The following is a 12,092-nucleotide window of genomic DNA, read 5'->3' on the forward strand; positions in this document are numbered from 1 at the left end:
CTTAACGGTCTAAATGCAGGATCGTTATTCGTCCAGAAGAAATTGTTACATGAGAAGAAGGGTTCTATACACCAAAAAAGCCTCAATAATAATAATAATAATAATACTGTTAAAATTGTTACACTTCAGAGTTTCTACTCTTTTCCCAGTATTATGTTCACCCTTCCGTTGCTCCGTAGGTCCTAGGTCTGTGGTTCATTTATGGCGGGATGACGGTGGGTGTTAGAGCGAGCTGTCAGCATCTGGGCTCCTTCGCCGGGAGGAATATGATGTTCATGGTGATGGTTTCCTCCTACTCACTCTAGGATTCATCTGCGGCTATTTTTATATGTTTTCTAGTATGCTTTTACATCATTCTTTCTTCATTGGTCTGCAGCTCTGTGTTGGATATGAATTTCTGGTGTTTGGGGCCTTTTACATAAGTTAAATGTGCATTTTTTGTTGTCCTGTTTGTTTATCAACCTATGGTTCTACCGTACAAAGATAAACACAAGTAAAATAAAATAGCCATCGCCATCCGGGCAGTTAGAAAAACTGCTGCCCCAGCTAAGCCGAGGGAAGCAGAGCTGCAGGCGAGACGAGTTCAGACAAAACTCGGGCCAAGCCTGACCAGCCTCAGTCCCGAGGCTGTGCAAACTCAGTGCGAAGCTTACGGCCAGGAGCTAGCAATGCCCATACTGTATTACAGGGTAACAGTAAAATCTCTCAAATTACAAAAATTCAGATTTGTTTTATAAAAACAAATTTAGACATCTGAACTGTTGACGACCACACATGAACTGGAAACTCGGAGTAGTTGAACGATAGGTGAGACAAGTCCTAAAGCAGCTGTCTTCTGATGTGTCTGACTACACTTAACCTAAATAATCTGGGAATTTAAATTGGTTCCCAAGTCTGGCACACACCACTTTGACCCATTTACTCCAGTGTTTGACAGAGACTAAACCTGGGTTCACCGCCTAGGAGGCAGCCAAAACACATCTAACCTGGACCAGGCGAATCCTTGTTTTCTCTCCTTTCTGTCACCATTCCCAGCAAATCTATGTACAACCCGAATAAGCAGCACATGCCGAATTTGGGTTCTGACTCAGGTGAGAGTCAGAATCATTTACCAATAGGTAAATGCAGCAGAGATAAGGCATAAGGATTCACATACACCACATGCTTTTTATGTTTGATATGAATATTACTCTTGTTTTTGTTATGCTCAAAATTATGATTATGGATAAAATTGAAACACAACTTTTATATTAAGACAAGAATTTATCAGCAGTTGCTGATTTTTGGAAGAGTTGAATTAGCTCGACAGTGGTGGCTGCAGTGATGGTTGTACGAGGCATCAGAGAAAGCTGGCTGAGATTTCTGTGAACAGAGGCATGTGCTACTTCTGGATTTCCATGAACGCAGGTGGTGCTAAATGGTGCACTGGTGTGAATAGACCTTATTGACATATCCTTGAAAACCAGGTAGAAATGTTTGTTTGTGTCACCTTTCTAGTGAAAGCTTGCACACAGAAAGCAGCCACAATTTGGTCCTAAATCTATCCAAACTATCTCAGAATTTAAGCAAAATCTGCTTTTAGCATATTTTTAATTGAAGAATAAGAAATTAAAATCATGAAAAGACAATGCGTATAGCTGTGCTAATGATTTTTTTTATAAATTCAGGGTGAAATATTTCAAATCACATTAAAATGAAATCAGACATGTCACATTTAAAATATACGTATATGATTTTCTGCTGTTTTAATTCATTATCAGTACACAAAACACAGAAAACGCAGTATGAATACATAGGATCCCAACACTGAACAAACAATATATCTGAACCAGCAAGAAACCCTGCTTAAAACACAGATTGCCCTGCTGAAGTCCTGTTAACCCCAAAATATATGTGAGATTTCTATGTCTGTAGCAAAAGGTCAGAAAAAGAAGAAAAGAAGGTGTGTTTTGACTAATACATTGACTTAAACTTTGGCTAGTGTGTCATTTTTTTGCTATGACATGTAGGGACTACTTTATCCGCAATCAAATTTCTTGAATGAAAATACAGTATGCAGGTGCTATAAAAAAAGAAATAATATGGTCAAAGTAATAAAAGAGGTAAAGTTCATACATTTGATTTGTTTCTCATATTGCTCATATTTACTTTATTGACCAGAAGGGTGCAATTGGTCAAGGGTTGTAATTTTTAAGCTCTTCATATTGATATATACATATTGTGTGTATATGTGTATATATACATATATCTATAAAAAATGTTGAAATGAATTTTAGCCTAGATATTATCTTCCTTGACAGCTAAGAAGAAAGTCTTTCCTTTAAATAGTGTTCTTCTCACATAGCTGTTTGTGGTTTGTAACACAGAGGTATACATGCACACAAGGGAAGATATTTAGTTATAGTGCACACAGGGCATAGTTTAAAGTGGGTTTAAAGAAGAGTAACATTTATTTTTGGTGGCTTTTTTCTTTTTTTGCCCTCCCATGAACATTTGGATAAACAGCAAACAGCTTATCAATTGTTGGATTTGTTGTGGCAAAAACCTGTGCCGTAGGGCTCTGCGACCCAAAAGGAAAGATAATGAAGTCGGTCAGTGAAATAAGATAGAAGTAATTGAATCGATTTTTTCAAGTAAAAAACAAAACAAGGAATCTGTAAGTCTGTTTCATGATTTTTGACTTTCTCTGAAAAGCCTTCAAAGGCGGTTATAAAGGTCAGGTATCTACACACAGTTAGCCATTTTTGGTAATCTGTGAAAATTTGTGGTTATTCTTAGGAGGAATCCTAGCATTTTTAATATGTCTGACTTTTTTTTTTGTCTGCTGATAGATGACCCAGTGTATTAGCGTTAACTCAGCATTTACAATGGAATGCAGTGAGCGTTTTTTGGGAGGGGAGCTGAGTCTGGGGGAAGGGAGAAAGGAGGGGCAGGGAGGAGGAGATTCTTATAATGAAGTTGTGGTGTTAAAGCTGAAAAGTTAAAGGTAAAATGTAACAGCTTGTCATAATTATGTTTCATATTGGCAGGTGTTCTGAACTTTCTGTTTGATAACTAGACATACAAATTTCAGCTCTTAAAGCTTTGCAGCCAATTTAAGGGCTCATTTATTTCACTGACAGCAAGATGTATATGTTGCCTGGCAGAGTGGATGTCTGGGGCCAAATCCACCAGTTTGTTGCTTGCTTGTCTCACGGGAAGTAAATAGTAGCAATTTTTCAGCATAGGCATACCAGCACAAGGTGTTTAGCAAATAAATGAGCATAAGATGACCTGTGGTGTCCTGAAATTACTAAAATTCATGAATAATAAAATGATCTATAGCTTGTTAGCAGAGGGCTATAGCAAAGGCTAATTTGCAGTCACTGAAGCTTTACAGGATAATTTGTAACTTTTGAAAATTTAATGACTTCATCAGCTTTTACCAGTTTTTCTTTTTACCAATATAATTGTCTGAAAGCTACCTTCGGCAGAGCTCTTCTGTCTAGATAATATCACAATCACCTATGTCATCACATTATGAATACTTAACGGACTTTATCTGAAGAACTACTTCTCTTTTCTTTTATCTTTCCTTTCATGTCTGTATTACGGTAACTAACAAAAATGTGTCTTTATCCTATGAAGACATACTTTTCATTTTGTTAAATCTTCTTGACATGGGAGACAGTTATAAGAAAAAAAATCAGTAGAGTAATGCAAAGGGAAGAGGAATTTAAAACATATATATGTTAACATATACATAAATACATATACATATTTGAGCAAACTATAGCTCACTGGAAATACACTGAAAGCACCCTAAAACAAGATCAAAGAAATCAGATGGAATCTTAAAGGGCTCTGCACATAACATATCACACATATTCAACAGCATTTAGTTACGGCTTTGTCAAGGAAAAGAGGGACCTGTGAGTTTTGATCCTCGATCACAGTGTTTATTTTTAATTAGATGAGATAGTCACTAACCCATGCATACAGAAATAATCAAGGGAACAGGGACCAAAACCACAGCTGTTGTCTCCTTCACCTGAAAGGCTGATCACTGAGTACGCTGTTCTTTCGTCCTTCCAGATTCAAACATTTTGAATTCTTTGGTGTCTTAATACTCGCTGTCTCCTACGTACATTACAGTTGGAGCCAGATTTGTGTTACCTTGGATATTGCTACATGAAAACGGGATGTAAGCCAATAGTCAGGCATAGTTCAAAGTGAAGACTGTGGTTATGTTAAGCATTGCAGGAGTGCACACACTCCTGCAGCTTATAATTTGCTTTTCAAATGGTGACACTGTTTTAAGGCCTCTGAATTCTCTGTGTCACCTATCTCATAGGTTTCCTGGGCACATTTAGAAAAATATGCCCCTTCGCTACACTTTTGTGTGTCCCCTTTCTACATAAAGATCCCCACCCCTCGACGGGTATAAATATAACTACAGGTTGACGGCACCTTTTTCTCACCTAGTGCCATACCTTTGAGAAAGAAGAGATCCATCTAAAACTAGTGAAGAAAGTCCTATGCCAGGATTTATACGGGACTAACTCATTTCAATACCAAATGTACCTATCAGAGGAATGTTCCACCTGCAAAAACATACATTTCTATCAGGAAATATTTGAACGTTAATCTAGAAAAGCAAAAATAGAAAATGGGAGCATCCCCTGTGCAATCGCTACTTTTTTAAAAACATACTCTTAGTTAGGGAAGTTGAATTTTTAAACCATTAAAAAGTAAAGATAATTAACATCATTCACATAATACAGAGAAACAGCGATATTCGTCAGATACTTTTTAAAGTGCTTTAAGGGGATACTTACGAAGAGAATATTAGAAAAAGAGAAAGTACAACTGGAATATAGCAATATCTGGAAAATACAATTTAAGGAAAAGAGTATTCAAAGGAGGAAAGGGAAAGATAAAATAAATGAAATAAGTAGCTAGTGCACTTATTTTACAATTTTAATTCATTTTTAACCTTTGAACACTATTGAAGGCAAAAAATTGCAAAATTTATTCATTTATAGAGCCTTTTTAGTTTATTTTAGAAGTAGTTATTCTCTGACAATGCAGAACAAATCTCTCTTTTTAAAATATTTTTGATTTATCATTTAAAATTAATGACTTAGAAAGTATCACTCTACAGAATATTTATATTGGTCTTCAAGTATTATATGTTGAGAAAATATAAGATAGATCATGTGCAACAATGGGTTTCTCCAGATAATGGGCATCCTGAATGAAACTTCACATAGGTAATCACAGTGACCTCGCTCTTTGTGGATAGTGTTTTTTGCAGTCAGAGCATATGGACCATGTACTTAGTCCCAGAACCTCAGAGTGGGTGCTTAAATCACAGTAAGTGGGAATTGCTCCTGAAAAAGCAGCTCTTCTTTTTTTGATTTTGTTTTATCCCCTCTCTGTCAAAGCAGTGATGTATCCTTCTGAGTTTTCTTGGATAGAGGAAAAGAAAAAAAAAACCTAGGGACCTTGATCATATCACCTTCACTAGTCTGCTACTAAAAAAAGCTGGAAAAAAATCCTATTTCATCTTACCCCTTATTGCTTCCCCAGGAACTAAAGCTCTGTGAGCTAAAGGTAGTAGAACAATGAAGCAGTAGTTTAATGTTGTTTTTATTTCTTTTTTCAGTAGCAAAACCATTAATAATTCCGTATAGGATTCTGACTATTTGGTAGTCTAAGAGCAGCTGTGAATTGCCCAGAAAAGATCCACCCCTTGTGGACACCGTGTCAGCATGATACCTGGTGATGACAGTGCACCTGAAGTCTCTTTCAGCTTGAACGCACCACAGGCACGGTGTGCTGGGTCTGCCTGTTTGGCTACAGGCTAACCTGGACACAGTTCGCTGGGGGTCTCTGAATAGTCACACACCCAGAAGGCTGAAACTTAATATACATATGCATCTCTGGAAACCGTCTTTTTAGGTTGTACATATGCTATAACATTGCTATATGTCTCGGCTGCAGAAAGTATTTTCTAAATTTGTAAGGTTGTTGGATAATTGCATTCATTCTGAGCTTGCATGGCAAATCTCATATGCTCCACAGGTAGAGAAACAGCAATTAATATTATCTACCAGGACGAAAGAGAGACTCCTGCAGCACTGAGACTGAAGAACAAAGATATTAAATTTTCATACCATCTTAACACCAAGTAATGTTTACCAGCTCATTCAATCTCCTTACTCAAGGTCTAAAATGAAATAATCACTTTAATTGTTCATGGAGAATATTGCACAATTTTGACTATGTGATATATTCGTGATCTAAACCAGAATCCATTTAATCAGTTACCGAATCGAACTTGAGATCTAGGGTGGCTTTTCTATCGAGGACAGCGGGATGCGTTCCCGACAGAACTTTATCAAGGGTTCTCACCACAAAGGTCTGTCTTAGTCACTCTTTTTTGCACTAAGCACAGACAGCAGCAGTTCACACACCAGCATGAAGCCCGGCATTGCAGCCATCAGAAAGTCGACTGTGCCTGCTCGGTAACCCTCAGGTGGGGAGGTGGGCGAACCGCTCCAGATAAAAGCATTAAAGCTGTTAACACTCTGGTCTGATCATTCTAATATTCAACATTCCAGCAAGTCAATTCAATGAGCTTAGTGCAGTAAGAGCAATTTCAGCTATTTTCACATATTTGAGTGTTTGAATGTGAGCTATATTTCCTTGTTTTATCTTTTTAATACATCTAATTAAAACTACACAGACTTGGTTAACTTTTTAAAATAGCCACTCTCTACAGAACACTGGGAAATGAGCAAAATTAGTTAAGTATTTTTAGAACTGCTTGTGCCCTTAAACTGAAAATGTTATCATTTATACATCTGTGAGCATGGATTACAGGATCAGACCCTGAATTACATTTTACTCATGCTTATCAATTGTTTCCAGACTATTACATACATGGTTTATCCACAGACTAGTTTAAAAAATAACCCTTATTTTTAACTGATATTTTTTAAGCAGAAAGTAAATGAAAATATAATGCAACTACTTTAACATCTGAATTCTGTTTTTTTTAACTACCTAAGGATTTGCCAACAAAGTGCTAAAACTATAAATGTTAAGAACAGTCAGAAAGTCTGATATCTTTACAAAGATAAATCTTCCAGCATAAATGTAGCTCCTTGCACGATTATTCACTTTAATAAGCTATATTAGACTGTATAGATGAAATAAGTGTTTTGAGACTGCAGCATTTTGTATGAACTTCAAAATACAATGTCTGCACAAATCAAATAAAAAAACCTCTTACATAATTTGGTGCAACTATCTCTGAGTGACAGCCTCTGCCTGAAAAAGTCTCAGAACTTATGCAACAGAGGAATTGCATGGATGAACTAGTCAAATGATGTGGCAGAAGACTGTAGAGAAATACCAAGATTATTAGTCATTAATCTTCTCAAACTACATACATATTCCCAAATTAAAACAAAAACAAATGCATATAGATTTTAAAAATGTGAAAAGAACTTTTTTTTGAACAAAATGTTTTATATTTTCATGCTCCATCATGCAAATGACAGTTTTCCACTAATGCATATGAATGTCAGAAGCTACAGAAGTGTTCTGGAAAGAAAGTGCAAGTCCAGCTGATCCTAAAGACCATGTCTATACTGATAAATCAGCTGGAAATTCCCATGTACTGGATGTGAAGATGCAACAACACATTTGATTTCAGTCTTATCCTCCGAGATCCAACATCCAACTTGGCCTTGGAAGGCCAAGTGCATGGGTTAGAAGAAAATGTGGTGCCATAATATATGTTGCTGATATAACACATGACCAAAGATCAGTCTGGGTTGCTTGGAGAAAGGAAAAAAGAGAGTTCTCTGATTATTATATTTTGTGGAACAGCAACAGCTATCCACATAGGGAAAACATTTATAGGAATCCCTCTTTTTTCCTTTATTTTTTTTAAACCTTGGCTTTTCAAACACTGCATCACATCCATGTTTAACCTAGAATAAAGTCATTTGCTTTCTATTCCAGCAACAATCTCAGTGGATGACTGCACTATAGTCGCTGAAAGCACAGGATTAATATTGCAGAATAATGTATTTTAAATTAAGTAATAAGAGGCCCACAGACACGACAGTTGCCTTAGGCTGCAAATCTTCCTAAGAATCAGGGTAGATATTAAGATGATTAGTCTGAGCTAAACTTCATGCTACTTTGCATACCATCCTACACTATTGTGGCTGCTAAGCGTAAGCAAGGCATACTTTATTACTGGCAATGAACTGTTAAAAGACAGGCAGGAAGTTTATACTGTAATAAATGATACTTCCTGTAATTTGTCAGGACTATGTGAGCAGCCTCCTTTCATTAGAAAAGAAATACTTCTAATGAATAGTATTTTAATAATACACTAGTGTGGATATATATACTTCAATAATTTGGGAAAATTCACCCTTATAAAGAATCATCTTGTTTAAAACACATTGTGTTTGCCATTATAACATTGAAATGCAAATTCACACTCCTGTTACTGAGTTTTCTTTGTTCTGAGTTCTTCTAATGGCGGCTAAAAATAACGGCTCAGCTCATCTCTGGCTGCATGCCTCTACCTGCAGCCGTTAATGGCCACGCAGCCCAGGCAGCAGTGTGCAAACGACGTACGTACCAACACAGCGGGTATGGACAGCTTTTGCCAGACCTGGCTACTCTGCCGGGGAGTCACCGTAGCTGTTATCCTCCAGGATTACGGGTTGGTACTCTGAACCGCGCAGCAGTATCTTTCGGCTCCGCTCAGGGACTGCAGTCCATTGTACTCGGCAGCGTGTATAAGAGCTGACAATCAAACAGGCCAAGAAATAAAAAGGAGGGGTGACTGAAGAGAAAGAAACAGTTTTTAACTAAAATGAGAGGCAGCCAATTTGGCGACATTACACATGGCAGTAAGCACCGCAGATTCCTCATTCTGCTTTTGCCCTGATGCTGACTGCCTCCTTCTCTGATCTCGGCCAAATTAATTAGGGCCTAATTCTGTCAACTTTCGTCACAGTGATTAATTCTTTACTCTGTGAGTAATCCCATGTATATCAGGAAGTTGAGCAGAAGTACGCGGAATCTTTTACGGGTAGCAAGAGAGCGAAGTCACTCAAAAATCGATCCCGCTTAGCACAAAACACCTCACCCACCTCCCCCTCAGCCGGGGGCCGCCGCTCGAGCACCGCGCATGCGCCGCCCAGGACCGCGCGCGAGGGGCGGGGGAGCGCGAGGGGCGGAGGAGACCCGCAATGGCGCCCTCGCGTGGTCGCAGCGCCGCGCTGCAGCCGGCCGGCTCCCGCGCGCCAACCGCAGCCCGCCGCGCCACCCCGGCGCTCAGGCCGAGCAGCGAGCGCCCCGAGGCTGCTCTGCCCGCGCCCGAGAGAGCGGCGGGCTTCAGCGAGCAGGCGCTGGGGCTGCCCCGGGGAGAGAGCGCCGCGGAGCAGCTCCGAGACGGCACTGCCCGTCCCCGCGCCCCCAGGAAGCACCGAGAAGGAAAAGCCCTCTCGGGAAAAGCGCTCCCGGTCCGTGAGCACCGGGCAGGGGGCACGAGCGCGGCCCCTGCGCTTACCCGTCCCCGAAACACCGGAGAGTGGCACGTGTGCGCCGGCTGCCTGCAGTGTTCTCCGTACGCGGGGGTGGCCGGGGGTGGCTGCAGTGCTGCCTCGTCGACACCCGAGGGCAGCCGTGAGCGCGGGAAAACCATTGCGCATGCGCGCCCCCTTTCGGGCGCAGCACTGCTTTTTGGACACGCGAGGGCAACAAAGAGCAGTGCGACCCTGCTGCGCATGCGCACGCCGGTTGCCTGCAGTACTGCGCAGTGGTCACGCGGCGGCAGCAGTGAGCATTGCGGCGTCAGTGCGCATGCGCGCTCCGACGCTGCGGTGCTGTTTTTGTCACCCGAGAACAGCAGCGCGCGGCACGGGCGCTGCGCATGCGTGTGACGGCTGACGACGGCACCCATGAGCAGGTCGGCGCCACTGCGCGTGCTCCGTCGGCGGGTTGCAGTGTCGCTCTCTCATCACGCGAGGGCAGCAGCGAGCACGGCGGCGCTCTGCGCATGCGTCGTGCCTGGTCCTGGTCAGGGGAGGGCAGCGGTAAGCTCGGCGGCGCCACCACGCATGCGCGCGCGCCGGCTGTCTGCACGTCCTCGGTCATGTGGGGAGCGCCCCGGTGGCCTTGGCGCCGCTGTAATTGTGCACTATACGCAGTGACCTTAAATCCTGTCCAGCGATTTTTAAGGCTCAGATATTTCGCCTGCCCTCCTCTTTTTCTGTAGCTCTGTCCACGACAGCACTGTCCCTGTATGATGACATCTTTTCTCTATTCTCTGCAGGCAGCTGTCCTAACGCTGCTCTGACAATGAACATATGTTATCGCAGGTGCGCTGTGAAACCCCCACCCAACCAGAGGAAAGGTATATTGTGAAAACCAATCAATTTTTCTTTAGTAAGAGGAATGTTTCTCTAAAGGCAAACAGGGAAAGTGAAATATGTGCTCCAGGCAGACCCCCCCCCCCCGTGCACTTGTAGTGCATAGTACTGCCAGGCTCCTGAAACCACCCACACTTTTTTCCCCCACACCCATGCCTGGAGGTGGGCAGCAGAAATCCAGGCACCCACAGCCACTCCAGGGACACCCTGCCAGTTCTGCAAGAACACGACTAATTAAAAGCTACTCGAGAAGGCACTGAAACCAATTCTAGTACAATAATTTTCTGAATATACTCCAGGGAAGATGAGCAGAGTCTGGTTAAGATGAATAGGAGGTGCAATGGAATAAAGGATCTTGGCATATCTGGGTTTAGCTGGAGACAGGCGACTTCCTTGATAGCAAGGTCACATCATGAAGAGAGGTTAGGCATAAGAACTGGAGATATCCTGTGGTATCTAGAGATAATGAACACTATGAAATTAAAGATGATGAGTCCTAACACCTCTGATACCCAGACAGTAGAGAGACAGAATATTTAGATCGCAAAAATCATTCAACTACATGTGCAGTTGTTCAAAATATAACATCCAGGCCTTTAAATTTGAAGGCAGAAGTAAGACTGATGCTCCATACATGCACAGCTGCTTGTTTGCCAGCATGTTGTGTGAAGGCCCTTCAGCACAGCTCTGATTATGGGACTTCAAAGGCTCAACATACACAATTGAATCATACAGTCTCAAACAAAAGAGGTATTCCACTAGATTCTCTTGTATGCCAAGCAGCCTAAAGATTCCCTAAAATAGGGGAATTCAAGTGGGTCTCAAGCTATAAACTGAACCTCGAGGGGCAACAGAAAGTCATCAAGAATCATTTGACACTGTTTACCCTCTATACTGGCTCCCACATAGCAAAGGGATAAACAGGGGTCTTTAGCCAAAACAGGTAGCAATATCCCCCAGAAGCTCCAGTCTTTCAGCAGCACTGCTTGCTCCTTCAATTCCTATATAGCAGAGCAAAACTTCTGAGAGAACTCCTGAACAGACAGCTAGAAATAATCAACACAATGGAGTAAAAAATACATTGTTTTAACCTTACCAGTATGCTATGGAATCTTTATTTCAGCTTTGCTTCTGGTTCGATAATCTAGACTGAGCCTAGTAAGAAGAAATATCCCCAATGAAGCCACAGTAAACAGCAAGAGAACATTTGTGTCCCAGTGTTTTCTATCAGGAAAATAAATGCTAGCACATCTCCATGTCCTTGTCTACATGCCTGGTAAGCACTCATCTATAGAAACTCCTTGCCTTTGAGTTACCTGCCCTACACCCCTTTGTGCTCCATAGAGACGTGCAGCTGGTATATACAGCCACATATGCTTCTGTTCTCAACCCGCTGAGAACCAAGCTGGCCTCCTTTTATTACTTTCCCTCCTGTGAACTTTCTTGACTCAGAATTTTCTTAGAATTTTCTTCTGACTGTGTAATGTCTGAGATGCAGCTTCTGTGCATCTAGATGGATGGGCTGCAAGCACAGACAAAAAAATTCACATTAGAAGAGTGAATTCAAATGTCTTGCTATTAACCACCAGGGATTTGTTAGTACAGAAAATATTTTTAATTACAGACAAAATATCAAACACAAAA

General features: G+C 41.2%; 1 long non-coding RNA gene across 2 annotated transcripts; it reads right to left on the minus strand.

The window, feature by feature from the left end:
- Positions 1-1,634: 1,634 nt before the first annotated feature.
- LOC112992635 (uncharacterized) lies at positions 1,635-9,698 on the minus strand. Of its 2 annotated transcripts, none has more exons than XR_003261579.2 (2): positions 9,587-9,698; positions 1,635-8,817 (listed from the first exon to the last, which is right to left on the minus strand). It is a non-coding gene; the product is annotated as an uncharacterized LOC112992635 (long non-coding RNA). The 2 variants fall into 2 exon arrangements; XR_003261578.2 differs by having other exon boundaries at positions 1,635-8,857.
- Between the last annotated feature and the right edge of the window lie 2,394 nt (positions 9,699-12,092).

This window comes from Dromaius novaehollandiae, chromosome 3, assembly GCF_036370855.1.
Source record: "Dromaius novaehollandiae isolate bDroNov1 chromosome 3, bDroNov1.hap1, whole genome shotgun sequence".
NCBI lineage: Eukaryota > Metazoa > Chordata > Aves > Casuariiformes > Dromaiidae > Dromaius > Dromaius novaehollandiae.